General features: G+C 41.1%; 2 long non-coding RNA genes across 10 annotated transcripts in view; one reads left to right on the forward strand and one right to left on the reverse strand.

The window, feature by feature from the left end:
- LOC143933537 (uncharacterized) overlaps positions 1-27,799 on the forward strand; it is a 483,729-nt gene that overhangs the window by 310,558 nt on the left and 145,372 nt on the right. The window lies entirely within an intron of this gene.
- On the reverse strand, positions 2,006-26,240 carry LOC143933320 (uncharacterized). The gene is made up of 4 exons (XR_013263086.1): positions 26,157-26,240; positions 12,616-12,668; positions 7,607-7,657; positions 2,006-2,174 (listed from the first exon to the last, which is right to left on the reverse strand). It is a non-coding gene; the product is annotated as an uncharacterized LOC143933320 (long non-coding RNA).

Consider the following 27,799-nt stretch of genomic DNA (forward strand, 5'->3'; position numbering starts at 1 on the left):
CTAAAAGCAAAAATCAATAGACACTATTCTGTACTCCTACTTCTGGACCCTTTGGCTTCGTTTGATACAGTTGATCACCCTACCCATCCTTAAAAAAAGTTACTCCTTTGATCTCCATGGCTGTGCTCTTCGCTGACTTTCATCCTACCTTTCCCACCGCATCAGTGCCACTTACAATTCTACTTCTTCCTCTCCCCTTCCTTTCTCCATCCCCAAGGTTCTGGTCTTGGACCTCTCCTCTTTTCAATCTACACCGTCCGCCTCATTGGGTCAGCTGATGGCTTCTCATGGCTTTCAATATCATTTCTATGCTGACAATGCCCAAATCCATCTCTCCACCCCACAACTCACTCCATCAGTCTCCTCACCCATCACTAACTTACAGACATGTCTATCTGGATGTCACACCGCTTCCTCAAACTCAACTTGTCCAAAACCCAGCTCATAATATTTCCTCCCCCTCATGCCTCTTCCCCTGACTTCTCTGTCCAGAGCAATGGCGAAAACCATCAACCCTTCCCCGCACGGCAGGGTGCTAGGTCTAGTCCTGGACTCTGAACTCTCCTTTCGGCCCCGCATCTTTTCACTGTCCAAAGCTTGCCACCTCAACCTCCGCAACATCTCCAAAACATGTCCCTTCCTAACCAATGAACCCACAAAGCTCCTGGTTCACTCCCCGGTTATCTCTCGCCTCAACTACTGCAACTCCCTCCTCATTGGCTTAACTTTAAATAGGTTATCCCCCTTCAGTCCTTCATGAATGCTGCTGCCGGACTCATCCACCCTACAAATCACTCCATCTCTGCTACTCCTCTTTGCCAATCCCTCTAGCGGTTGCCTCTCACCCAACAAATTTAATTCAAAACACTAACAACTTACAAAGCCATCCACAACTCTGCCCCCAGATACATCACTAGCCTAGTCTCAAAATACCAACCTAATCGTCCTCTTCGTTGCTCCCAACACCTCCTGCTCTCTAGCTGCCTCGTCACCTCCTTCCATACTCGCCTTCAGGACTTCTGCAGAGCTTCTCCCATACTTTGGAATTCCATACCCCAATCTCCAACTCTATCCAACTCTTTAGATGTTCCCTGGAAACGCTTCTCGTCAGAGAAGCCTATCCTGCTTCCACATAACAACTGCACTTTTATTTTCTTCATCAGTCCCCCCCCCCCCACAGTTATTACCTTTTGTATCACTTGACCTTCCCTTCTAGATTGTAAGTTCTAACGAGCAGGGCCCTCTGATTCCTTCTGTATCGAATTGTATTGTAACTGTACTGTCTGCCAGGGCCGGATTTACCATTGGGCTTGACTGGGCTCAAGCCCATGGGCTGGGCTCAAGCCCATGGGCCCCACCCAATAGGGGTCCCCGCCGAGATACATAGCCGAGTGTACTCGACTCCGCTCACAGTCATGGCCAGTCCTGCCCTATGATGGACATAACACAGGGACTGGGCATGACCGTGAGCCAAGATGAGTACACTCAGGCTACTCTCAGCTCCGCTCGGGACTGCAAAAGGACCCGAGAGCCGCCGAGAGGACCTGAGAGAACCCGGCGCCATTTTTAAACTTCAAGACTGCAATGACAAGGCTACAAATGACACTGGGCAAGGCTACACCGACAAGGCTGTAAATGACACTGGCAAGGCTGCAGATGGATGGGCAAGGCTGCAGATGGGAACTGATAAGGCTGTATTGATGGGCATTTAAATGTAAGTTTTTTTTCCTTAAACTTACCTCCTAAAAGTTTTTGTCCTTAAAATTCTCTCCTAAACTTGGGGTGCGTGTTATACGTCGGCATGTGTTATACGCTGATAAATACAATAATGTATAGAAGGTAGGGTCCGAAAGTGACTAAAGCCCAGGGGCCCCCACCACCCTAAGTCCTGCTCTGCTGTCTGCCCTCACATTGTAAAACACTGCGCAAACTGTTGGCACTATATAAAACCTGTATAATAATAATAATAAAAAATAAGTGTTATGTGTGACTACTTAGTGACTACTTAGTATTTACCTGTAAGTAGTGCATTGCGGGCATTGCGGGCATTGCGGGCATTCTCATATTGTGTTACTGAATTACGTAGCTCCTCCTCATATTGGAGCGCCAAAACTCGAAGAAATTCCCCTCGATAAATCAATGTTCTTCTGTCCATATCCCACGGTAAATCCCTTCTATTTAGACAAACAGGAGAATAATTAGAAATCTGATATGTCTTTTACATTCTTTAATTTATCTCCAAACACCAAGCAAGCAGCTAAATACAGATTTGAAATACATGAAGGCGGGCCAATGTTCCTACGAATAGATCTGTGATTCCGTCCAACCAGTCTGGTGATTAATTCTCACATCTCTGCCAGAGGAAGGCCCCGCCATTTTTTTTTTTTTTTAAATCAATCCTGATTGGCCGACTCTCCTCCTGCTTGCCTGGCTATTGGACAGAGTTGGAGCAACAAGCTCCCAGTGCCTGAAAGCACGCAACAGTATATAAACCAAATATTATTACATGATCAATAAGGCTAAACATAGACTAATGTAAAGGCAATAAAAAAAACTCCCAAGGCAAAGGTTTCCAGTCTTCCCAACAAAGGAAGGTAAAAATCCCTAACCGCAAAGGAGATCATCTTAATTCCCAAAATCAGAGGTCTCAAAACCTTATAAACAAAGGGCCAGTTTACTGTCCTTCAGGCTTAAGGAGGGCAAGACTGTGGCTATTGGAAGTTAAAAAGGTCCCAACATCAGTGGGAATAAATAATGCCCCATCTTTGGTGTCAGTGGAAAGAATAGTGCCCCAACTTTGGTGTCAGTGGGAGGAATAGTGCCCCATCTTTGGTGTCAGTGGAAGGAAAAGCGTCCCATCGTTAGTGTCATTGAATGGATTTGTGCCCCATTGTTGGTGTCATTGGGAGGAATTGTGTCCTATCATTGGTGTCATTGGGCCCCATCTTTGGTGTCAGTGGGAGGAATAGTGTCCCATTGTTGATGTCAGTATGAGGAATAGTGTCCCATTGTTGATGTCAGTATGAGGAATAGTGCCCCATTGTTGGTGTCAGTATGAGGAATAGTGTCCCATTGTTGATGTCAGTATGAGGAATAGTGTCCCATTGTTGATGTCAGTATGAGGAATAGTGCCCCATTGTTGGTGTCAGTATGAGGAATAGTGTCCCATTGTTGATGTCAGTATGAGGAATAGTGCCCCATTATTGGTGTCAGTATGAGGAATAGTGCCCTATTGTTGGTGTCAGTAGGAGGAATAGTGTCCCATTGTTGGTGTCAGTGGAAGGAATAGTGTCCCATTGTTGGTCTCAGTGGAAGGAATAGTGTCCCATTGTTGGTGTCAGTGATAGAAACAGTGCCCTATCTTTGGTGTCAGTGGTAGGAATAGTACCCCATCTTTGGTGTCAGTGGAAGGAATAGCATCCCATCGTTGGTGTCATTGAGGGGAATTGTGTCCTATCATTGGTGTCATTGGGCCCCATCTTTGGTGTCAGTGGGAGGAATAGTAGGCCATTGTTGGTGTCAGTAGGAGGAATAGTACCCCGTTGTTGGTGTCAGTGGGATGAATAGTGGCCCATTGTTGGTGTCAGTAGGAGGAATAGTACCCCGTTGTTGGTGTCAGTGGGATGAATAGTGCCCCATTGTTGGTGTCAGTGGAAGGAATAGTACCCCGTTGTTGGTGTCAGTGGGCGGAATAGTGCCCCATTGTTTGTGTCAGTGGGAGGAATAGTACCCCGTTGTTGGTGTCATTGTTAGGAATTCTGCCCCTTCATTGGTGTCAGAATTATGTCTCATTGTTGGTATCAGTCAATGAAAATAGTACCCCAAGGGCCAAAAAAGCAGGCAAAGGACAGCCTCTGGCCCCCGGGCTGCAGTTTGGAGACCACTGTCTTAGATCAAAATGTTGCTGTCCTAGCCTCCGGTAATAACAATTTGGGGATTTTATTAGCAGCCAGTAGGTTATCCAGTCCTGTTTTTTTTTTTTTAACATTTCATTTTTGTTTTTGAAATGGCTGCCTCTTTCAGCAAGACATAAAGATGCAAATAAAATAATAATCAATTATACAATACAAGTCATATTGTAATTGAATGCTATTAAAAACGACTTCTCCTTACTCTTTAAAGAAGTATATAAAACATTTGCTGTGCAAATGCCTCAACATTTACGCACCCATCTCAAAAAAAAATATATAAAAAAAAAATCCTGTAATGTGTCTAATACATGTATTTCCTATAATCGTCAGCTCCATCTAATGGCCATAATGTGGCATTATCCTTATTGAGGTTTTTTTTTTTGTTTTTTTTTAGGAAATTACCAAAGGAAAAAAAAAACATATTAGATACATTATTATGGTTATTTGCAATGGCTGTCTGAATGTTGGACATCCGCACAGCAAATTCTTTATCAATCAACACCAAAATGTACGAGGGGTCCTCAAAACATGTCTGCACTTTTTTTTTAAACTATTAAGTATTAAAAAAAAGTGCATAAACTTGTTGAAGACCCGTCGTATATCCAACTTTTTTTTTTCAGTCTTAGTGGAGAAGAATAAGAATTTTTTTTTTTTTGTTTTTGCTTTTTTCTGCTATCCGCGGGTCTGTTAGGAAAAATAAGAAGCAAGAAAAAAATCTGCATGAGGAACAAATAGCAAAAATGAAAATCCTCTTCTTTTTATTAAAGTAGCAAAAATAAATCTCTGTTAAACTTTTATATTGCCATCTGTGTTTCTTTTTAGAGATTTTCCCTTAAATTGGCTATAAACCTCAGTCATGAAATATGAACAAAGCACACCCCCCTATAGTGTGTATTTGTCTCAATCTGGAAAACGCCTCGTACACGCGATCGGATTGTTGGCCAACAAAACCGTGGAATTTTTTCCAAAGGGCGTTGGCCCAAACTTGTCTTGCATGCACACGGCCGCACAATTGTCGACCAACAATTACGAATGTAGTGATGTACTACGTCGTTTTTCAGCTCTTTAGCGCCACCCTTTGGGCTCCTTCTGCTAATTTCGTGTTAGTAGAAGTTTGGCGAGTGTTGATTTGCACTTTTAATTTTGCTCTTTTCATTTTGCGTTTTTCATTTTCACGCTTTTCATTTTCACGCTTTTCATTTTCACGCTTTTCATTTTCACGCTTTTCATTTTACACTTTTCATTTTCATGCTTTTCATTTTCACGCTTTTCATTCCACACTTTTCATTTTGCGCTTTTCATTTCTCGCTTTTTATTTCGCGCTTTTCAGTCTGTTTCTGAATGGCCGTTCGTCGCCCAGACATGTTGCGGAATCGGAGGAGATAACATGTTATTTATTATTGGCCTTGGAGTTATTGCTTTGACATTATTTTTTTGGGTTGAATAATAATGATTTGATTTGATATATTTTCTATATTTTTGGATGCATAGAATGCACTTTTTGGTTATGTTCTATTGGCAGATAGCATGTCTAATTTTATTTGTTTCCTTTTTTAAATGCACAATAAAAAAATTGTGTAGAATAATACTTGGCTGTGTGTTTTACTTCAAATGAAAGTTTGGGAGTCGGCAGTTACATTTAAAAAAAATACAATGTAACATTAACATAGTTGTATCTTTGATCATAAAAACTACAGGATAATGGTGTTGTGGTAACTTGCCCAAATAAAAACAAAACAAAAAAAAAAAAGCCATAATAATATTATTCTTGATATCACTAGAAAAAAAAAGCCTTTGAAAATGAATTTGCAATAACTCCATCAGTGACCAGCAAAGCAGCTTCATTATTATCCCATTAACCAGTTGCCGACCAGCGCACGCCGATGTACGTCGGCAGAATGGCACGGGCAGGCAAATGGGCGTACCTGTACATCCTTTTAAATTTGCCGCCCTGCCATCGGGAGTGCGCCGCCGGCGGTGCGCTCCCGTGCTGGTCAGGACGCCCGTGAGTCCGGTCGCAGGACCCGCGGACTCGATCGCGGCAGGCATACCCGCGATCATCTCACGGAGCGGCCGAATGAAGAAATGCCGTTGTAATCAGCATTTCTCCATTCTGCCTAGCAACTAGTGACGCTGATCCATGTGATTGGAGCAGAGATCAGTGTTCACTAAATGAAAGCCCAACCCTCCCACAGTTAGTAACACACCCCTAGGAACACTTAACCCCTACACTGCCACCCACTGGTTAACCCCTTCACTGCCAGTGTCATTTACACAGGAATCATTGCATTTATATAGCAGTGATTATTGTATAAATGACAATGGTCCCAAAAATGTGTCAAAAATGTCCGATGGGTCCCCCACAATGTCGCAGTCACAATTAAAATCGCTGATCGCCGCCATTACTAGTAAAAAAAAAAATAATAAAAAATTATTAATAAAAATGCCATAAAACTATCCCTATTTTGTAAACGCTATAACTTTTGCGCAAAGCAATCGATAATCGCTTATTGCGATTTTTTTTACCAAAAATATGTAGAAGAATACGTATCGGCCTAAACTGAGGGAAAAAAAATTTGTTTATATATTTTTGGGGGATATTTATTATAACAAAAAGTAAAAAATAATGCGTTTTTTTTCAAAATTGTCACTCTATTTTTGTTTATAGCGCAAAAAATAAAAACCACAGAGGTGATCAAATACCACCAAAAGAAAGCTCTATTTGTGGGAAAAAAAGGACGTCAATTTTGTTTGGGAGCCACGTCGCACGACCGCACATTTGTCAATTAAAGCGACGCAGTGCCGAATCGCAAAAAGTGGTCTGGTCTTTGACCAGCAAAATGGTCCAGTCTGTAAGTGGTTAAAGAAGAAGAGAATTGTGCACTGCATTTCCAGATTTCATAATTTGCCGCATCATGAATATTAATTGTCCATTACGAACGCTAGTTTACAAGACTGACCGCTTCCGGCTCCTCCTTGCTTCCGAGCATGCGTGTTCGTACTTTGGACTTTTTGCCGACGTTCTTGTGTACACACGCTCGGAAAATCCGACCGACACAAAAATCCGACCGACACAACAACCTGTCATCGAACATTTCCTATCGGAAAATCCAATCGCGTGTAAGCGGATTTAGTGTAATTTCTGTCTGCTGCCTCCTTCCTCAGCATGAGTCACTTCGGACAAGTTTTCCTGACACCAAGAGATAAAAAGATGGCAAGGGAGGGAGCTCCACCACACAGCCTGTGATTGAGATGTTTAGCTCTGTTCCTGTGTGCTGTGTGAAAGGAGGGGGAAGGGGGGGGGGGCGGCTTCTAACCAATCAGCTCTTACTGAGCTCTGCAAAGTGTAACTTCAGCTCCCTGCTTTCTGAAAGCTCAGACACGCTTTATAAATTATGTACTTGAAAGTGATGTAGAGAAGAGAAGAAAGCAGATAAACAGATACAACGTATGTTGGAGGATTTGTTTAAAATTTGTATCACCCAAGGCCAATCACTTCACTGGGTATATGGAAGGGATTACAAGCACTTTAATTAAAGAGACTCAGAAGGTGAGGAAGCCAAAGGATGACTATATCAGATCTGCCTATTGCATTTTCCTAAGAAGAACAGACGTCATCTCCACAGTTTATAACATTGGATAAAAAAAGTCACACTTATTTTTTGATCTTTCAGAAGTGTTTGCTTTAAATTTACCCGGTGTCCTGTTGGGGAATGCTCAACCCTTCTCTTTCCATGTTGGGCATTCTATAAAGAGAAGATTACATATTAGTATTATATGGTTTGCTAAATATATACACAGTAAGCATATACACACACTATATGGTATATATATATATATATATATATATATATATATATATATATATATATATATATATATATATATATATATATATATATACACTACCGTTCAAAAGTTTGGGGTCACATTGAAATGTCCTTATTTTTGAAGGAAAAGCACTGTACTTTTCAATGAAGCTAACTTTAAACTAGTCCTAACTTTAAACAAATATACTCTATACATTGCTAATGTGGTAAATGACTATTCTAACTGCAAATGTCTAGTTTTTGGTGCAATATCTACATAGGTGTATAGAGGCCCATTTCCAGCAACTATCACTCCAGTGTTCTAATGGTACAATGTGTTTGCTCATTGGCTCAGAAGGCTAATTGATGATTAGCAAACCCTTGTGCAATCATGTTCACACATCTAAAAACAGTCTAGCTCCTTCCAGAAGCTACAAAACTGACCTTCCTGTGAGCAGATTGAGTTTCTGGAGCATCACATTTGTGGGGTCAATTAAACGCTCAAAATGGCCAGAAAAAGAGAACTTTCATCTGAAACTCGACAGTCTATTCTTGTTCTTAGAAATGAAGGCTATTCCATGCAAGAAATTGCAAAGAAATTGAAGATTTCCTACAATGGTGTGTACTACTCCCTTCAGAGGACAGCACAAACAGGCTCTAACCAGAGTAGAAAAAGAAGTGGGAGGCCGCGTTGCACAACTAAGCAAGAAGATAAGCACATTAGAGTCTCTAGTTTGAGAAACAGACGCCTCACAGGTCCCCAACTGGCATCTTCATTAAATAGTACCCGCAAAACACCAGTGTCAACATCTACAGTGAAGAGGTGGCTGCGGGATTTTGGGCTTCAGGGCAGAGTGGCAAAGAAAAAGCCATATCTGAGACTGGCCAATAAGGACAATGACCCTAAACACACCTCCAAATTGTGCAAGAACTATTTACAGCAGAAGCAGGCAGCTGGTATTCTATCGGTAATGGAGTGGCCAGCACAGTCACCAGATCTGAACCCCATTGAGCTGTTGTGGGAGCAGCTTGACCGTATGGTACGCCAGAAGTGCCCATCCAACCAATCCAACTTGTGGGAGCTGCTTCTAGAAGCGTGGGGTGCAATTTCTCCAGCTTACCTCAATAAATTAACAGCTACAATGCCAAAGGTGTGCAATGCTGTAATTGCTGCAAAAGGAGGATTCTTTGACGAAAGCAAAGTTTGATGTAAAAACAATGTTATTTCAAATACAAATCATTATTTCTAACCTTGTCAATGTCTTGACTCTATTTTCTATTCATTTCACAACGTATGGTGGTGAATAAGTGTGACTTTTCATGGAAAACACAAAATTGTTTGGGTGACCCCAAACTTTTGAACGGTAGTGTATATATATATTAGTTGTCGGAAAATCAGATCGTTCAGAACAAGGTGACATTACGTAGAGGCCAATAGCTTTCGTCTCCAATTTTTTTTTGAGCATGCGTGGCACCTTGTGCATCAGAATTCTCTACACACAATCGGAAAAAGGTCAGATCGGATTTTGTTGTCGGAAAATTTTAGATCCAGCTCTAAAACTTTTTATGTCGGAAATTCCGACGGAAAAAGTCCGATAGAGCCCACACACGATCGGATTTTCCGACAACATAATCCGATTGGACTTTTTCCGTCTGAATTTCTGACCGTGTGCATGGGGCATTAGGTGTGAAGGAGTTAAATAAAAAAAAAATCCTGAATACCTAAAAATATGGCATTTTTAGGCATCTGTGGGCAAAATCATGGAGGCAAGGAGATGTATTATTTAAAAAACAAACTTTTGCTTACTTGCAACAATGTATTTTTTTTAGATGTTTTAATATAAATAATTATTGTAACAAAATGTACCTATAATTAGAAACATCCTTTTACTTCAGATTTTTTTTTTTTCTTTATGGAAACCGGTGTCTAACTCTGTTAAAAAAAACTGTTCGCTGTTTTGTTATTTCAACCAACTAAAACACAAATCTAAGCCCTTGTACACAGGATCGGAGATTCCGACGACCAAATCCTTCGGATTTTGTCCGAAGGATTTTGTCTGAAACTGTTGCATACACACGGTCGGACGAAGTTGTGGGAAAATCCGATCGTTCAGAACGTGATGACGTTATTTCATAACGACGGGACTACGTTCAGGCTAGTAGCCAATAGCTTTGATGTAGGAATTTGATCTGAGCATGCGTGGCACTTTGTCCGATCGGAATTCTCTACACATGATCGGAGTATGTCCGATCGGAGCATTTTGTGGAAAATATTTCCGGCAAGTTGGAAAATTTGGTCCGATGGATATTCCGACGGAAACAGTCCGATGGAGACCACACACAGTCGGAATATCCGACAAAACGATCCGATCAGACACATTCCGTCGGAATCTCCGATCGTGTGTACAAGGGCTTACAGAACTGGAACTCTTTATCACTCCTACTGATGCTACAAGGTCCAGTCCACATACCTCCCAACTTTTTGAGTTGGGAATGAGGGACACCTATCAGCAAAAGCAGGGCCGGGACAAGGGGTGGGCAGGAGGGATGGCTGCCCCTGGCGCAATTGTTTATTGCATGGGTAGGGAGCACCCTGACCCCAACCCTAAGGGAAGGGGGGAGCGCAGTTTGACATCTCTTCCCTGAGCGCTGGATGACCTTGTCACTGAGCAAAAGTATGCAGGCACAGGACACACCCCTTGCCACGCCCCCTTAAAGGAGAATTGTACAAAAAATAAAAAAGATTGGTTAAACCCACAAGTGATTTTTTTTTTACCACTACTATTCTTTTATATCGGCTTTTGGAAATTACAAATGCAACAATTTAGAAATCAGATGAAAGGTTTAGCGCTGGAAAACACGTTTTGATAGATAAAAAGTGCATTTTATATACAACTACATAGATCAGACCAAAATGAGGGTCAAATCGGGAGGAAAGAGGGACATTGCTCCAAATCAGGGACAGTCCCTCGAAATCAGGTGCTGTCCTTCGAAATCAGGGACAGTTGGGAGCTATGAATCCACATCTAAACAAGGCTCTCACTCTGCTTTTTTTAGTGCACCCCCCCCCCCCCCACCCGCAATTTTGAAGTGCATTTTTTTTATCAGCACAATTCATTTGAATGGGTCTACCCCCGCTCCAAATTCAGAATTAATGTCAGCCAAACGCACATCTCTCATTTTGCTACTATTTTGGTGGCGTTCCTGCCAGCAATTCCAAATCGGCAACTGTGAACTTAATTTGCAGGAATTTCCTCTCACTTCCTGTTTGGCTATGAAACAGGAAGTGAAGGGAAATCTCCCCGATGGGACACAGATGGTGAAAGAAAATCTGACAGGGGTTATAAACCTCCCTTGGTCTTTCCAAAATGAAACAGAAAGTTTTTCCTATAGTTCCACTGTAAACTTTGACATTAAAACTTGAAAGCTGATTGGTTTCTATGCAGAGCTGCAGATTTTACACTCTCCAGTTTTAGTAAAACAACCCACACTGATACAAAGTAAGAGATTGCAGCAATATAACTCCCTCACATCTGTGCTATAGCCGAATACGTAAGTATCTACTTTGCCGGGAGGCCGTCAATAGATGTCCTCCGTGCCCTGTGATCACCAGGTCAATGAGACTCGGATGATCAGAGATCGGAATAAGGGGCCGATCCCGACCCCTTACCATGTGATCAGCTGGAGGGAAAAAAAGTTGAGTGCCAAGCTTCAGTGCAAAGGACATGTGTCCCGAAGAGGAAGAGGCCAGACCACCTCTCCTGTGCCCACCAATACCGCCTTTCAGTGCCACCTGCCTGTACCCACACAGTGCCACGAATCAGTGCAAAAGTGCCAGCAATTAGTGCCACCTATCAATTCTCACTAGTGGTGCCAGTCAGTGCCTCATCGGTGCCACCCAGCAGTGCTGCCTATGAGTGTCACCTACCAGTGCCAATCAGTGCCCATCACTGCCACCCATCAGTGCCCATCACTGCCACCTATCAGTGCCACCTATTAGTGCTCTGCCTTTAGTGCCACCTATCAATGTCCTTCAGTGCCTCCCATCAGTGTCACCCATCGGTGCCACCTCTCAGTGCCCACCAATGACAGCTATCAGTGCCCACCAGTGCTACCTCATCAGTGCCCACCAGTGCCGCCTATTAGTGCCCATCAGTGCTGCCTTATCAGTGCCCATCAATGCAGCCTCATACGCGTACATCAATGAAGGAGAAAAATTAACTGTTTGCAAAATTTATTAACAAAATATAAAACGGTTTTGTATTTTTTTTTAAGTTTCTGTCTTTTTTCATTTTTTTAACAAAAAATAAAAAACCCAGAGGTGATCAAATACCACCAAAAGACAGCTCTATTTGTGGGGAAAAAAAATAACTTTTGGGTACAGTGTTGTATGACCGCGCAATTGTCGTTCTTATGCTGCGTACACACGAAATTCCGGCCAGCAAAAGACCAATGAGAGCTTTACGTCGGAAAATACGACCTTGTGTAGGCTCCATCGGAAATTTAGCTGGCCGAATTCCCGCCAGCAAAAATTTGATAGCATGTTCTTAATTCCGACGCACAAATACTCACGTGTGCTCAGATTCAACTATGAGATGGAAGCTATTGGCTACTGGGTAATGAACTTCCTTTTTCTAGTCCCATTGTACGCGTTTACGTCACCGCGTTCTTGGCGGCCGGAATTTGGTGTGACCGTGTGTAGACAAGACAGTTTGAGTGGAATTTTATCGGAATTCTGACGGGAAAACCATCAGAGCTTTTTCCGATGAGAATTCCGATCGTGTGCAAAATAGTGACAGCGCTGATAGCTGAAAATTGGTCTGGGCAGGAGGTGGGGGTTTAGGTGCCCCGTAAGCAAGTGGATAAAGCACAAAAATATCCGAGTCGTTACTTACCGCCTCCTTGAGCGTCGCCGACTACGACTCATCTCACTTGGATCGCTTCTTAACTAATACGAGAAAGCAGAAGTTATTAAGTGAATTATACAAATTATACGTTGTGTGTTATGTGCAGTACAATAAAATCTTACAATTTATTTGCTATTGGTGAAAAGATATTCCCGATTCCCGGTGGATGGAAATTGGTTGAAATTGGCAGAAAATTGACCCTTGCCCGGCCATTTTAGGGCTCTTTGATAGAATTGTACTTGACAAAATGTAGCCACTTTTTTTGTGTGTATTTAGGGTGATTGATTTACGTTTATTTAACCCCTTCCTGCCACCGAGGTGGGGGGGGTGGACTTCCCGATAATTTCTGCTACATGTTTTTGGTTAAAAAAATCCCAATAAGCGTACACTGATTGGTTTGCGTAAAAGTTATAACTATAGCTATTAGTAAATTAACCCATCTGTTTTTTCTGCAGAAAAAAAAGATAAAATAATGTGGATTAAAAATATTTTTTTATTATTATATTTATTTTTATTTTATGTATTTTTTTGTTTTGTTTTTTTTTGTTTTTGCACTGTCTGTTTTTATTTCATGTCTTTTTTCACTATTCAATTTTTTTCTGTGAAAAAAAAAGAGCATCTTGAAAATGTATTCATACCCCTGGAAATTTTCCACATGTTGTCATTTTATTGGGATTTTATGTGATAGACCAACACAAAGTGGCACATAAAAGTGGAAGGAAAATGAAAAAAATATCACAATATTGGAAGCACCACATCTATGCAATCACGAGATTGCAGACGAGGCACTTCATTTGCCCCAAAAAAACTTGCTCTGTGGCACGGTCGATCACAAATGCAGATATGTATGATTTACGGGTTGCAGAAATGTGCGATTTACAGGTTTCTTTAGTAGAGCCCTGTGTGTAATGTGCAGCCTGGTATATGATGTGCAGAGCCCTGTGTATAATGTGCAGCCTGGTATATGATGTGCAGAGTCCGGTGTATAATGTGCAGAGCCCTGTGTATAATGTGCAGCCTGGTATATGATGTGCAGAGCCCTGTGTATAATGTGCAGCCTGGTATATGATGTGCAGAGCCCGGTGTATAATGTACAGCCTGGTATATGATGTGCAGAGCCCGGTGTATAATGTGCAGTCTGGCATATGATGTGTAGAGCCGGTGTATAATGTACAGCCTGGTATATGATGTGCAGAGCCCGGTGTATAATGTGCAGCCTGGCATATGATGTGTAGAGCCCTGTGTATAATGTGCAGCCTGGTATATGATGTGCAGAGCCCGGTGTATAATGTGCAGCCTGGTATATGATATGCAGAGCCCAGTGTATAATGTGCATCCTGGTATATGATGTACAGTGCCCTTTGTATAATGTGCAGCTTGGTATATGATGTGCAGAGCCCTGTGTATAATGTGCAGCCTGGTATATGATGTGCAGAGCCCTGTGTATAATATGCAGCCTGGTATATGATGTGCAGAGCCCGGTGTATAATGTACAGCCTGGTATATGATGTGCAGAGCCCGGTGTATAATGTGCAGTCTGGCATATGATGTGCAGAGCCGGTGTATAATGTACAGCCTGGTATATGATGTGCAGAGCCCGGCGTATAATGTGCAGCCTGGTATATGATGTGCAGAGCCCGGCGTATAATGTGCAGCCTGGTATATGATGTGTAGAGCCCTGTGTATAATGTGCAGCCTGGTATATGATGTGCAGAGCCCGGTGTATAATGTGCAGCCTGGTATATGATATGCAGAGCCCAGTGTATATTGTGCACCCTGGTATATGATTTACAGTGCCCTTTGTATAATGTGCAGCTTGGTATATGATGTGCATAGCCCTGTGTATAATGTGCAGCCTGGTATATGATCTGCAGAGCCCTGTGTATAATGTACAGCCTGGTATATGATGTGCAGAGCCCTGTGTATAATGTGCAGCCTGGTATATGATGTGCAGAGCCCGGTGTACAATGTGCAGCCTGGTATATGATGTAAAACAACAAAACAATCATTCTTAAGAGGGTAGAAGCCCCATGGTTTACAACAAAAACCACAGTAATGTCCTTAAAAAGTCCCACACATCTGAGGATGGGATTTTAGTTGAAACACCAAAATGATGGAAAACAGAAAAAAAAGTCCATCTCCAAGCAAAGACCACCAGTGCAGAAAGAGCTTGTTAGCCGGTGACACCCCTTATGGTAAAGCACTCACCAGAACCCAATGGGTTAACAGGCACCTCTTTATAAATAGTCTTTCACTGGTATTCCTCTGTACCCAATTCCTGTGTCCTCATAGATTTTTCGGATTTAATACTTCACTCCCAGCAGCAAGTTCACATATAGAAAACAGCAAAAAGAGGTTCCATAGTGCAAACTGCTTTATTCTTTAAAAAATTTGTGCGCATATACACCATACGTACATAATCAATAAAAATTCATTCACAGAGATGTAACCACTAGAACAACCGGATTTGTCTCACCGCGGCTCCGGGCGTCTTAGATCGAATGCAGGCTCGGCTTCCACGGCGGGTCCCGGGCAATCGTACAAATCGACCGCTCTGTAGTTACGAATAGCTGCTTGGTCACGCCCATACGCGTTTCGTCATCACGTCTTCATCTGTGGGCGTGGCCAAGCAGTGCAGCTAATCCGATTAAATATGAATAGGGGCGGAGAGGTGGCTCATGGGCATTCCCACGTCCAGCCCCCTAGACACACTCACTCCCACCCAATGCGGAAATGAAAAGGCCACGTCGTGCAAGCCATCGCCATGACAACATGCCTAAATGTACACTGTTCGCAAAAAAACTTTCGTTTCTCACGAGTACGTCCCTGTGGGTAAAATTTGTTCACACAAACCTTCGTTTCTCATGAGAACAGTATTAATTCATTAAATCACCGAACAGCATACATTAAGTGAGCAGGTTATCTCATTATTCCAGGAAATCACCATTATCATACTAAAATAATAATATAATAATAAATTTACATCATTATTACCTAAAATACCCATTATCATACCAAAATAATAAATATTGTCAATATTGCAGGTATCCATCTTAGAAAAATGCATTGAGATAAAAGGCACATATATCTCAAATCTATATATACCACCAATATGTATGCAGAGCAAAATGCATTACATTCAATAAAATATTAAATAATTCTCCACACTATCTTAATCAATAGTCTTGTCTGATAGATTAATAAAAAATGATAAGATAAAATAAAACCCGAATGTTGAGTACCAGCAAAGCTAGAAAATGCAGACCTCTTGGTCTACTCGACTGCAAAAGTAGGTGTCCCAAAAAATAGAATAGAATAGAACCGACCTATACTCTTTTTTGTATACATGTATGCTGTGTTCACATAAAAAAATATATTAATAAAACAAGGCTAAATATGTTATGCAGAAACTATTCTAAAATATATTAAGCTCAAATCCTCCTCAATATTTCCCCAGTGTACTGCAATAAAAACTTAGTAGTCACTAATGAAACAGTTAACATCCACCTCTATATTTAAACCGTAGGGACTCAAAGTGTTCATACGGAACAGCCACTCGGTCTCACGTTTAGATATTTCCCGGACTAAATTACTGCCCTTCCAATTCGGAAAGACCCTATCTACACCCCAAAACTTAAGACCTGTTGGGTCCCTGTCGTGTTTAAGTCTGAAATGTAGGGAAACACTATGGTCCTTATAGCCAATGGAAATATTGTAAATATGTTCTGCCACCCTAGTACATAATTTCCTTTTTGTTCGTCCTACATACATCAGCCCACACGGGCACTGAAGTACATATACTACATGTGTGGTCACACATGTGATAAATTGATCGATCTTAAAATTTTGTCCATTACCAGTGGAGGTGAATTGATCAATCCCCCGAATGTGATTGTGAACAGATTTACAGGCTTTGCACCTTCGACAGGCAAAAAAGCCAGCTCGATCCCAGAACATAAGAGGCCTGGAGGGTGGATCCAAAACCTTTTTGACAATTTTATCCCCAAAAGAGAAATTACGTCTGTAAATAAATCTAGGGTTCTCAGGAATTACTCCCTTGAGCGTCCTATCTAATTTGAGGATGTCCCAGTGTTTTCGGATAATCCCCTCTACCTCCTTGTATTGGCCATGGAGGGTGCTAATGAAACCCCATTCATGAGTACTACACATTATCCTTTCTTTCCGTTGTAAACATTGCTCCTGGGGTACACGTAGCACCTGTTGCAATTCCTGATCCAGCATGTCAAAGGAGTAACCCTTTTCCACAAATTTATCCCTGACTAAAGATGCCTGTGTCAAATAATCATCATCAAAGGTACAATTTCTTCTAACACGAAGAAACTGACCTTTCGGTATCCCACGTAGCCAAAGCGGATGATGTCCACTATGAATAGGAATAAAACTATTTCTGTCCGTTGGCTTAAAAAACACTTTTGTGGACAAATTAGTCATTTCTCTCATTACAGTTACATCCAGAAAGTGGATTGACTTTTTATTCCAACTGAAGTCTAATTTTATATTGTTATTATTGTTGTTCAAACCATCAGAAAAGTCCTTCAGAGATTCCTCCGTGCCTTGCCAGATGAAAAACATATCATCTATATACCTATGATAGAAAAGTAATTCCCTTCTCCGGTTCGCAAAAATCCGTATATCCTCCCAATGGCTCATAAATAAATTCGCCAAACTCGGCGCAAATTTTGAACCCATCGCTACCCCTTTCTTTTGGTTATAAAATTTACCATCATACCAAAAGTAGTTGTGCGACAGGCAAAATTCCAGAGCCATTCGCAAAAACTTTTTTTGTATGTAAGGCAGGTCGTCCCTCTGAGAGAATGCCCAATTGAGAGCCAACAGGGCATCCTCGTGCTGTATAATCGTATAGAGAGACGACACATCTGCTGTTACTAAAAAGATTTCAGCGTCTCCAGGAAACTCCACACCACGCAACAAACCTAAAAAGCTTGTGGTGTCCTTTAAATAGGCACGTGTAGTGACCACACTCATCTGCAAGAAATGGTCTAAATATTGACCAATCCTAGCAGTCACTGATTTTATTCCGTTAACGATTGGCCTAGCCGGGGGTTCCGTCTGACTCTTATGGATCTTAGGTAACGTGTAAATATTGGGAATTCTATTATAACTAGGTACCAAAAATAACCGTTCCTTTTTTGTTAGGACCCGCATATAATATCCAAAATCCACCAAATTGCCCAAATCCTCACGATACGATTTCGTAGGGTCTCTATCTAGTAGAGTATATGTTGTTTGATCTGACAACATATCGCATAGCTGAGTGTGGTAATACTGCTTATCCAACAGTACCACACCTCCCCCTTTATCTGCTGGTCGGACAATAATATCCTTTCTTTCCTCTAGGGCTTTAATCCCTTCTTTAATATATATAGGACAAGGATTTTTCTTTAGTGGAAGGGCATCTAAATCCCTAAGGACTGATTGTTTAAACACCTCCACTTGGTGGTTGGAAGGTAGTGGTGGATTAAATAATGACTTATTCCGGAGATTGCTGTTCACGCCAATTATTCCATTATCCCTATTATTCGTTATCATACTGCTATTAGAAAGCATATATTTCTTAATATTGATCTTCCGTACGTATTTCTGTACTTCAATATAGACATTAAATTTATTCATTGGTTGGCGTACAGAACATTTCAAACCCGCATTTAGAATGTTTTTTTCTTTCTGGGATAAAGTTACTTGAGTCAAATTATAAATCCCTGTCATTCCGTCTCCCTGCGTCTTTTTTTGTTTGAGGCGTTTACCGGCTCTGCAGCCTCTTTTTCCATGGTTTTTTGTTGTTGTCTGACCGGACTGTATGGCATTCCCCAATCCTGGGGATGTCTCCAATCCTGATTGTTCTGGACGGATGGTGGATAAGAGGGTCGACCTCTCCATGGTCGCCCCCCTCTTGGTCTCCCCCTCCAATGTCCCCTCCCGCCTCTCCCTAAAAAAGGGGGCATCTGAGTATTACGGGGTGAGGATGATCTCACTAGAGGAGCAAAACGGTTATGTGTGTCAGGCTGATATATCCCTTGTTGATTATAACCCGGGCGAGTTTCCTTGTATCCCTTATTCTTACCCACAAAATTGGACTGTTTACGTGCCTGACTGTTTTGGGGGTTTTTTTTCCCAAAATTTATTTTTCTTGGTAAGGCCTCCTCAGTTACCTTAGGGATATTATCCAATGCTTTTGGTACGTTAGTTACTGGTTGTGTAGATGTAACCCCAACCCCGGTTTCTTCTTGTGTTGATGGTCTAAATCCTACCTGCCAACTATACATAGTGTGATTCCTAAAATCATTTAAATCCCTTCTAAATTTCTTTATTTTCTTTTTTTGTGTATCCCTATCCACCTTTTCCAATTTTTTCTGAATATCACTATTGAAAGAAGCTAGTTGTGGAGTGCCTCTTATTGGTTCTAATAAGGACTGCAAATCTGTGATTCTTTTTTCCAAAATCACCATTTTTCTCTTTTTACGTGCTAATACCAGTTGCTGTAATTTATAGCCAACTCCATTAAAGAAATCAAGCCACTCTGACATAGAACCTGTGTCATCAAGTCCGTCCTGAGGTGCCACATCCCACCTCAGGCTTCTCATTATTAATTTGTCCTTGAGGTACTGTTCAAACGTACAGATATCCCACCAGGTGCGAACTTGTTTCTCAAGGGTGTTGGCTAGTGCTGTTAGAGTTTCCGTATAATCATTATCTTCAAGTGTTCCCCCTTCACAGGAAAACACTGCTTCTAAATCAATTTGTCGATCCCTCAAAAAATTGATTGCATCCATGTTCGCTAAGGGTAAATTTAACTATGTAACAAGTACTGATATCACTGGCAAACAATCTAAACAAAAATTGCTAAGAATATTCCCCACCGATCCCAGCGCACACAGAAACAAAAGATGATATAATTTGCAAGCTGCTATCATACAAAAGATAAATCATAAAAATTATATAGTATATAGCCCTCGTGAATCTATTGTCCAATATATACCATATTGACAGCGCTAAAACAACAAAACAATCATTCTTAAGAGGGTAGAAGCCCCATGGTTTACAACAAAAACCACAGTAATGTCCTTAAAAAGTCCCACACATCTGAGGATGGGATTTTAGTTGAAACACCAAAATGATGGAAAACAGAAAAAAAAAGTCCATCTCCAAGCAAAGACCACCAGTGCAGAAAGAGCTTGTTAGCCGGTGACACCCCTTATGGTAAAGCACTCACCAGAACCCAATGGGTTAACAGGCACCTCTTTATAAATAGTCTTTCACTGGTATTCCTCTGTACCCAATTCCTGTGTCCTCATAGATTTTTCGGATTTAATACTTCACTCCCAGCAGCAAGTTCACATATAGAAAACAGCAAAAAGAGGTTCCATAGTGCAAACTGCTTTATTCTTTAAAAAATTTGTGCGCATATACACCATACGTACATAATCAATAAAAATTCATTCACAGAGATGTAACCACTAGAACAACCGGATTTGTCTCACCGCGGCTCCGGGCGTCTTAGATCGAATGCAGGCTCGGCTTCCACGGCGGGTCCCGGGCAATCGTACAAATCGACCGCTCTGTAGTTACGAATAGCTGCTTGGTCACGCCCATACGCGTTTCGTCATCACGTCTTCATCTGTGGGCGTGGCCAAGCAGTGCAGCTAATCCGATTAAATATGAATAGGGGCGGAGAGGTGGCTCATGGGCATTCCCACGTCCAGCCCCCTAGACACACTCACTCCCACCCAATGCGGAAATGAAAAGGCCACGTCGTGCAAGCCATCGCCATGACAACATTTCTTGCAGATGAGTGTGGTCACTACACGTGCCTATTTAAAGGACACCACAAGCTTTTTAGGTTTGTTGCGTGGTGTGGAGTTTCCTGGAGACGCTGAAATCTTTTTAGTAACAGCAGATGTGTCGTCTCTCTATACGATTATACAGCACGAGGATGCCCTGTTGGCTCTCAATTGGGCATTCTCTCAGAGGGACGACCTGCCTTACATACAAAAAAAGTTTTTGCGAATGGCTCTGGAATTTTGCCTGTCGCACAACTACTTTTGGTATGATGGTAAATTTTATAACCAAAAGAAAGGGGTAGCGATGGGTTCAAAATTTGCGCCGAGTTTGGCGAATTTATTTATGAGCCATTGGGAGGATATACGGATTTTTGCGAACCGGAGAAGGGAATTACTTTTCTATCATAGGTATATAGATGATATGTTTTTCATCTGGCAAGGCACGGAGGAATCTCTGAAGGACTTTTCTGATGGTTTGAACAACAATAATAACAATATAAAATTAGACTTCAGTTGGAATAAAAAGTCAATCCACTTTCTGGATGTAACTGTAATGAGAGAAATGACTAATTTGTCCACAAAAGTGTTTTTTAAGCCAACGGACAGAAATAGTTTTATTCCTATTCATAGTGGACATCATCCGCTTTGGCTACGTGGGATACCGAAAGGTCAGTTTCTTCGTGTTAGAAGAAATTGTACCTTTGATGATGATTATTTGACACAGGCATCTTTAGTCAGGGATAAATTTGTGGAAAAGGGTTACTCCTTTGACATGCTGGATCAGGAATTGCAACAGGTGCTACGTGTACCCCAGGAGCAATGTTTACAACGGAAAGAAAGGATAATGTGTAGTACTCATGAATGGGGTTTCATTAGCACCCTCCATGGCCAATACAAGGAGGTAGAGGGGATTATCCGAAAACACTGGGACATCCTCAAATTAGATAGGACGCTCAAGGGAGTAATTCCTGAGAACCCTAGATTTATTTACAGACGTAATTTCTCTTTTGGGGATAAAATTGTCAAAAAGGTTTTGGATCCACCCTCCAGGCCTCTTATGTTCTGGGATCGAGCTGGCTTTTTTGCCTGTCGAAGGTGCAAAGCCTGTAAATCTGTTCACAATCACATTCGGGGGATTGATCAATTCACCTCCACTGGTAATGGACAAAATTTTAAGATCGATCAATTTATCACATGTGTGACCACACATGTAGTATATGTACTTCAGTGCCCGTGTGGGCTGATGTATGTAGGACGAACAAAAAGGAAATTATGTACTAGGGTGGCAGAACATATTTACAATATTTCCATTGGCTATAAGGACCATAGTGTTTCCCTACATTTCAGACTTAAACACGACAGGGACCCAACAGGTCTTAAGTTTTGGGGTGTAGATAGGGTCTTTCCGAATTGGAAGGGCAGTAATTTAGTCCGGGAAATATCTAAACGTGAGACCGAGTGGCTGTTCCGTATGAACACTTTGAGTCCCTACGGTTTAAATATAGAGGTGGATGTTAACTGTTTCATTAGTGACTACTAAGTTTTTATTGCAGTACACTGGGGAAATATTGAGGAGGATTTGAGCTTAATATATTTTAGAATAGTTTCTGCATAACATATTTAGCCTTGTTTTATTAATATATTTTTTTATGTGAACACAGCATACATGTATACAAAAAAGAGTATAGGTCGGTTCTATTCTATTCTATTTTTTGGGACACCTACTTTTGCAGTCGAGTAGACCAAGAGGTCTGCATTTTCTAGCTTTGCTGGTACTCAACATTCGGGTTTTATTTTATCTTATCATTTTTTATTAATCTATCAGACAAGACTATTGATTAAGATAGTGTGGAGAATTATTTAATATTTTATTGAATGTAATGCATTTTGCTCTGCATACATATTGGTGGTATATATAGATTTGAGATATATGTGCCTTTTATCTCAATGCATTTTTCTAAGATGGATACCTGCAATATTGACAATATTTATTATTTTGGTATGATAATGGGTATTTTAGGTAATAATGATGTAAATTTATTATTATATTATTATTTTAGTATGATAATGGTGATTTCCTGGAATAATGAGATAACCTGCTCACTTAATGTATGCTGTTCGGTGATTTAATGAATTAATACTGTTCTCATGAGAAACGAAGGTTTGTGTGAACAAATTTTACCCACAGGGACGTACTCGTGAGAAACGAAAGTTTTTTTGCGAACAGTGTACATTTAGGCATGTTGTCATGGCGATGGCTTGCACGACGTGGCCTTTTCATTTCCGCATTGGGTGGGAGTGAGTGTGTCTAGGGGGCTGGACGTGGGAATGCCCATGAGCCACCTCTCCGCCCCTATTCATATTTAATCGGATTAGCTGCACTGCTTGGCCACGCCCACAGATGAAGACGTGATGACGAAACGCGTATGGGCGTGACCAAGCAGCTATTCGTAACTACAGAGCGGTCGATTTGTACGATTGCCCGGGACCCGCCGTGGAAGCCGAGCCTGCATTCGATCTAAGACGCCCGGAGCCGCGGTGAGACAAATCCGGTTGTTCTAGTGGTTACATCTCTGTGAATGAATTTTTATTGATTATGTACGTATGGTGTATATGCGCACAAATTTTTTAAAGAATAAAGCAGTTTGCACTATGGAACCTCTTTTTGCTGTTTTCTATATGTGAACTTGCTGCTGGGAGTGAAGTATTAAATCCGAAAAATCTATGAGGACACAGGAATTGGGTACAGAGGAATACCAGTGAAAGACTATTTATAAAGAGGTGCCTGTTAACCCATTGGGTTCTGGTGAGTGCTTTACCATAAGGGGTGTCACCGGCTAACAAGCTCTTTCTGCACTGGTGGTCTTTGCTTGGAGATGGACTTTTTTTTCTGTTTTCCATCATTTTGGTGTTTCAACTAAAATCCCATCCTCAGATGTGTGGGACTTTTTAAGGACATTACTGTGGTTTTTGTTGTAAACCATGGGGCTTCTACCCTCTTAAGAATGATTGTTTTGTTGTTTTAGCGCTGTCAATATGGTATATATTGGACAATAGATTCACGAGGGCTATATACTATATAATTTTTATGATTTATCTTTTGTATGATAGCAGCTTGCAAATTATATCATCTTTTGTTTCTGTGTGCGCTGGGATCGGTGGGGAATATTCTTAGCAATTTTTGTTTAGATTGTTTGCCAGTGATATCAGTACTGGTATATGATGTGCAGAGCCCGGTGTATAATGTGCAGTCTGGCATATGATGTGCAGAGCCCGGTGTATAATGTACAGCCTGGTATATGATGTGCAGAGCCCGGTGTACAATGTGCAGCCTGGTATATGATGTGCAGAGCCCGGTGTATAATGTGCAGCCTGGTATATGATGTGCAGAGCCCTGTGTATAATGTACAGCCTGGTATATGATGTGCAGAGCCCGGTGTATAATGTGCAGTCTGGCATATGATGTGCAGAGCCCGGTGTATAATGTACAGCCTGGTATATGATGTGTAGAGCCCTGTGTATAATGTGAAGCCTGGTATATGATGTGCAGAGCCCTGTGTATAATGTGCAGCCTGGTTTATGATGTGGAATATATAAGGGGTGTGGCTTATGAGATATGGGATGGGCCAAACGTGGAGGGGCGGGGTCTTGTGCCCCCCCATTCTAAAACTTCACCAGCCGCCACTGTTTGTCTCCATCCATCTTCCTATACATCCATCTGACCAGCTTCCCTGTCTCTGCTGAAGAAAAGCATCCCCACCACATGATGCTGCTACCACCATGTTTCACGGTGGGGATGGTGTGTTCAGGGTGATGTGCAGTGTTAGTTTTCCCCCACACATAGAGTTTTGCTTGTAGGCCAAAAAGTTAAATTTTGGTCTCATCTGACCAGATCACTTTCTTCCACATGTTTGCTGTGTCCTCCACATGGCTTCTCACAAACTGCAAATGGGACTTTTTAAAGGCCTTATTTCACCAATGTCTTTCTTCTTGTCACTCTTCCATAAAGGGCAGATTTGTGGAGAGACGACTAATAGTTGTCCTGTGGACAGATTCTCCCCCTGAGCTGTGGATCTCTGCAGCTCCTCCAGAGTTTCCATGGACCTCTTGACTCTTCTCTGATGAATGCTCTCCTTGCCCGGCCGGTCAGTTTAGGTGGACGGCCATGTCCTGGTAGGTTTTCAGTTGTGTCATATTCTTTCCATTTTCGGATGATGGATTGAACAGAGCTCTGTGAGATGTTCAAAGCTTGGGATATTTTTTTTATAACCTAACCCTGCTTTATACTTCTCCACAACTTTATCCCTGACCTGTCTGGTGTGTTCCTTGGCCTTCATGATGCTGTTTGTTCACTAAGGTTCTCTAATAAACCCCAGAGGGCTTCACAGAACAGCTGTATTTATACTGAGATTAAATTACACACATATGGACTCTATTTACTAATTAGGTGACTTCTGAAGGTAATTGGTTCCTCTAGATTTTAGTTAGGGGGTATCAGAGTAAGGGGGGCTGAATACAAATGCCCCTCCCCCACACTTTTCACATATTTATTTATAAAAAAAAATAAGAAAACCATTTATCATTTTCCTTCCACTTCACAATCATGTGACACTTTGTGTTGGTCTATCACATAAAACCCCAATAAAAGACATTTACGTTTTTGGATGTAAAATGTGGAAAATTTCAAGGGGCGTGAATACTATTTCAAGGCACTGTAAAATAATGAGGATAAAATTAAAATTAAATATATTTTATGTTTCCTTTTTCACTGTCTGTTTTTATTTTATGTCTTTTTTCACTTTATTTTATTTTTCTATGAAAAAAATAAATAATAATAAGCGTAAAATAAAAAAATATATATTTTATGCTTTTTCACTGTCGTTTTTTCTGTGAAAAAAAATATTAGAATACTGAGGATAATTAGGTGCCTTTTTTTGAGGCCAGGAGCAGGTCCAGGATAATTCTCGGAAGCCAATTAAAACCGACCAAACCTTTTGAAAACTACCAAAAATGTTTTTTAATCTTTTTCTGTTGACTGTGATACATTTTGCTGAAATCTCAACATTTTGCATCATCGTTGCCATCATTGGGCTTACTATTAGCCCTTGTACACACGGTCGGAGATTCCGACGGAATGTGTCCGATCGGAGCGTTTTGTCGGATATTCCGACTGTGTGTGGTCTCCATCGGACTGTTTCCGTCGGAATATCCGACGGACCAAGTTTTCCAACTTCTTGGTAAAATTTTCCGACAAAATTTTCCGATCGGACATACTCCGATCATGTGTAGAGAATTCCGATCGGACAAAGTGCCACGCATGCTCAGATCAAATTCCTACATCAAAGCTATTGGCTACTAGCCTGAACGTAGTCCCATCGTAACGAAATTACGTCATCACGTTCTGAAAGATCGGATTTTCCTACAACTTTGTCCGACCGTGTGTATGCAACAGTTTCGGACAAAATCTGATGGATTTGGTTGTCAGAATGTCCGACCCGTGTGTACAAGGGCTTACACTTCATCAGCCCTCTACTAATGTCAGAACTGTACATAGACATTAATCATCCTCCAAGTGATGACGCCTCGTGTGCAGATGTGCAGATGTACGGAAATGTCTTCCCTTAACCCGTAAACATGCAGCAATGAGGAAATGGTTCCGCACGCTCACACACTCGGCGTGACAGCAATATAAGCTAATTATAAACTTACCGGAGTTCTCCGTCGCTCTTATCCCGAGGCCCTCTGACTACCGGGAGCTCGAGTAAAGACTGACTTAAGAAATTACCTTACCAGCCACCTGTGATTGGCTGGCTAGATTGTCACATGTCACATGATCGGCCTAATCGCTTTATGATAGGCTGAAAACGATGGATGGTGGAAGAGCAGCAGCGTGGAAAAGAGATACAGCAGCTCTGCACCATACAAGACTTTCCAGTAGACTTTAGCTGATTAAATAAAAAAAGATATAATGTTATTATTTGTAGCATTTAGGCTGCATTTACACCTGAGTGTAGCGTCTTTGAGCGGTTTTTTTTTGTTTTTGCTTTTTTTTGCATGTTTTTATGCACGATTTTGGGGCGTTTTTATGAGCGATTTCACATGTTTTATACAGCATTTTTGAGCATTGACTTTTTTTTATGAATCTGTTGCTTCACTTGTTGCCAGGTTTGTCAGGTTTTTTTTTTTTACTTTTAAATTAGCTTTTTAAAAAAAAAAAAAATCATTATTATTCATTTATGATTCATTTTTTGTTAGGGTAAGGGGTTAAAGTTAAGGTTAGGTTAGGGTTAGGATTATTATTATTATTATTTTTTTGTTTGTTAGGCCGCGTACACACGGGCGGATTGTCTGCCCAACTAAGTTCGTCAGACAATCCGACAGACAGTCTGTTCAACTTTTGAATGAACGGACTTGACCACACACGATGAACAGACAGTCCGCTGAAAACGTGCGCGATGACGTGTACAGCACGTACGAAGGGACTAGAAAAACGACGTCCTATACACTGCAATGCAACCTTCGGCGGTGTAAACCCTTTCTGAGCATGCGCCATACTTAGTCCGTCCAACTTGCCTACACACGAGCGGACTGTCCGCTGAAACCAAGTTTGGACGGACAAAACCAAGTTTCAGCAGACAAAATTACGGAAATTCCGAAAGACAAAGTCCGTTGGACTGTCCGCTGAAAAAGTCAGCTGAAGCCCACACACGAGCGGATTGTCCGCTGAAACACGGTTCAGCGGACTAAGTTGGGCAGACAATCCGCCCGTGTGTACGCAGCCTTAGGGTGTTAATATTACTACTACTACTACTACTACTACTACTACTACTAATAATAATAATAATAATAATAATAATAATGATAATATAGAGAAAACTATCATCTGTTGCTTCAATTGTTGCCAGGTTCGTCAGTTTTTTTTTTAGCTTTTACATTAGCTTTTTTTTTTTTTTTTTTAATCATTATTATTCATTTATTATTCATTTTTTGTTAGGGTAAGGGGTTAAAGTTAAGGTTAGGTTAGGGTTAGGATTATTATTATTTTTTTTTTTTTGTTTTTTTGTTAGGGTGTTAATACTACTACTACTACTACTACTACTACTACTACTACTACTACTACTACTACTAATAATATAGAGAAAACTATCATCTGTTGCTTCAATTGTTGCCAGGTTTGTCAGGTTTTTTTTTAGCTTTTACATTAGCTTTTTTTTTCTCAAATCATTATTATTCATTTATTATTCATTTATTGTTAGGGTAAGGGGTTAAAGTTAAGGTTAGGTTAGGATTAGGATTATTTATTATTTATTTTTGTTTGTTAGGGTGTTAATACTACTACTACTACTACTACT

Source organism: Lithobates pipiens, unplaced genomic scaffold (assembly GCF_037356315.1).
Source record: "Lithobates pipiens isolate NorthernLeopardFrog02 unplaced genomic scaffold, aLitPip1_a1.2 Scaffold_27, whole genome shotgun sequence".
Classification (NCBI taxonomy): Eukaryota; Metazoa; Chordata; class Amphibia; order Anura; family Ranidae; genus Lithobates; species Lithobates pipiens.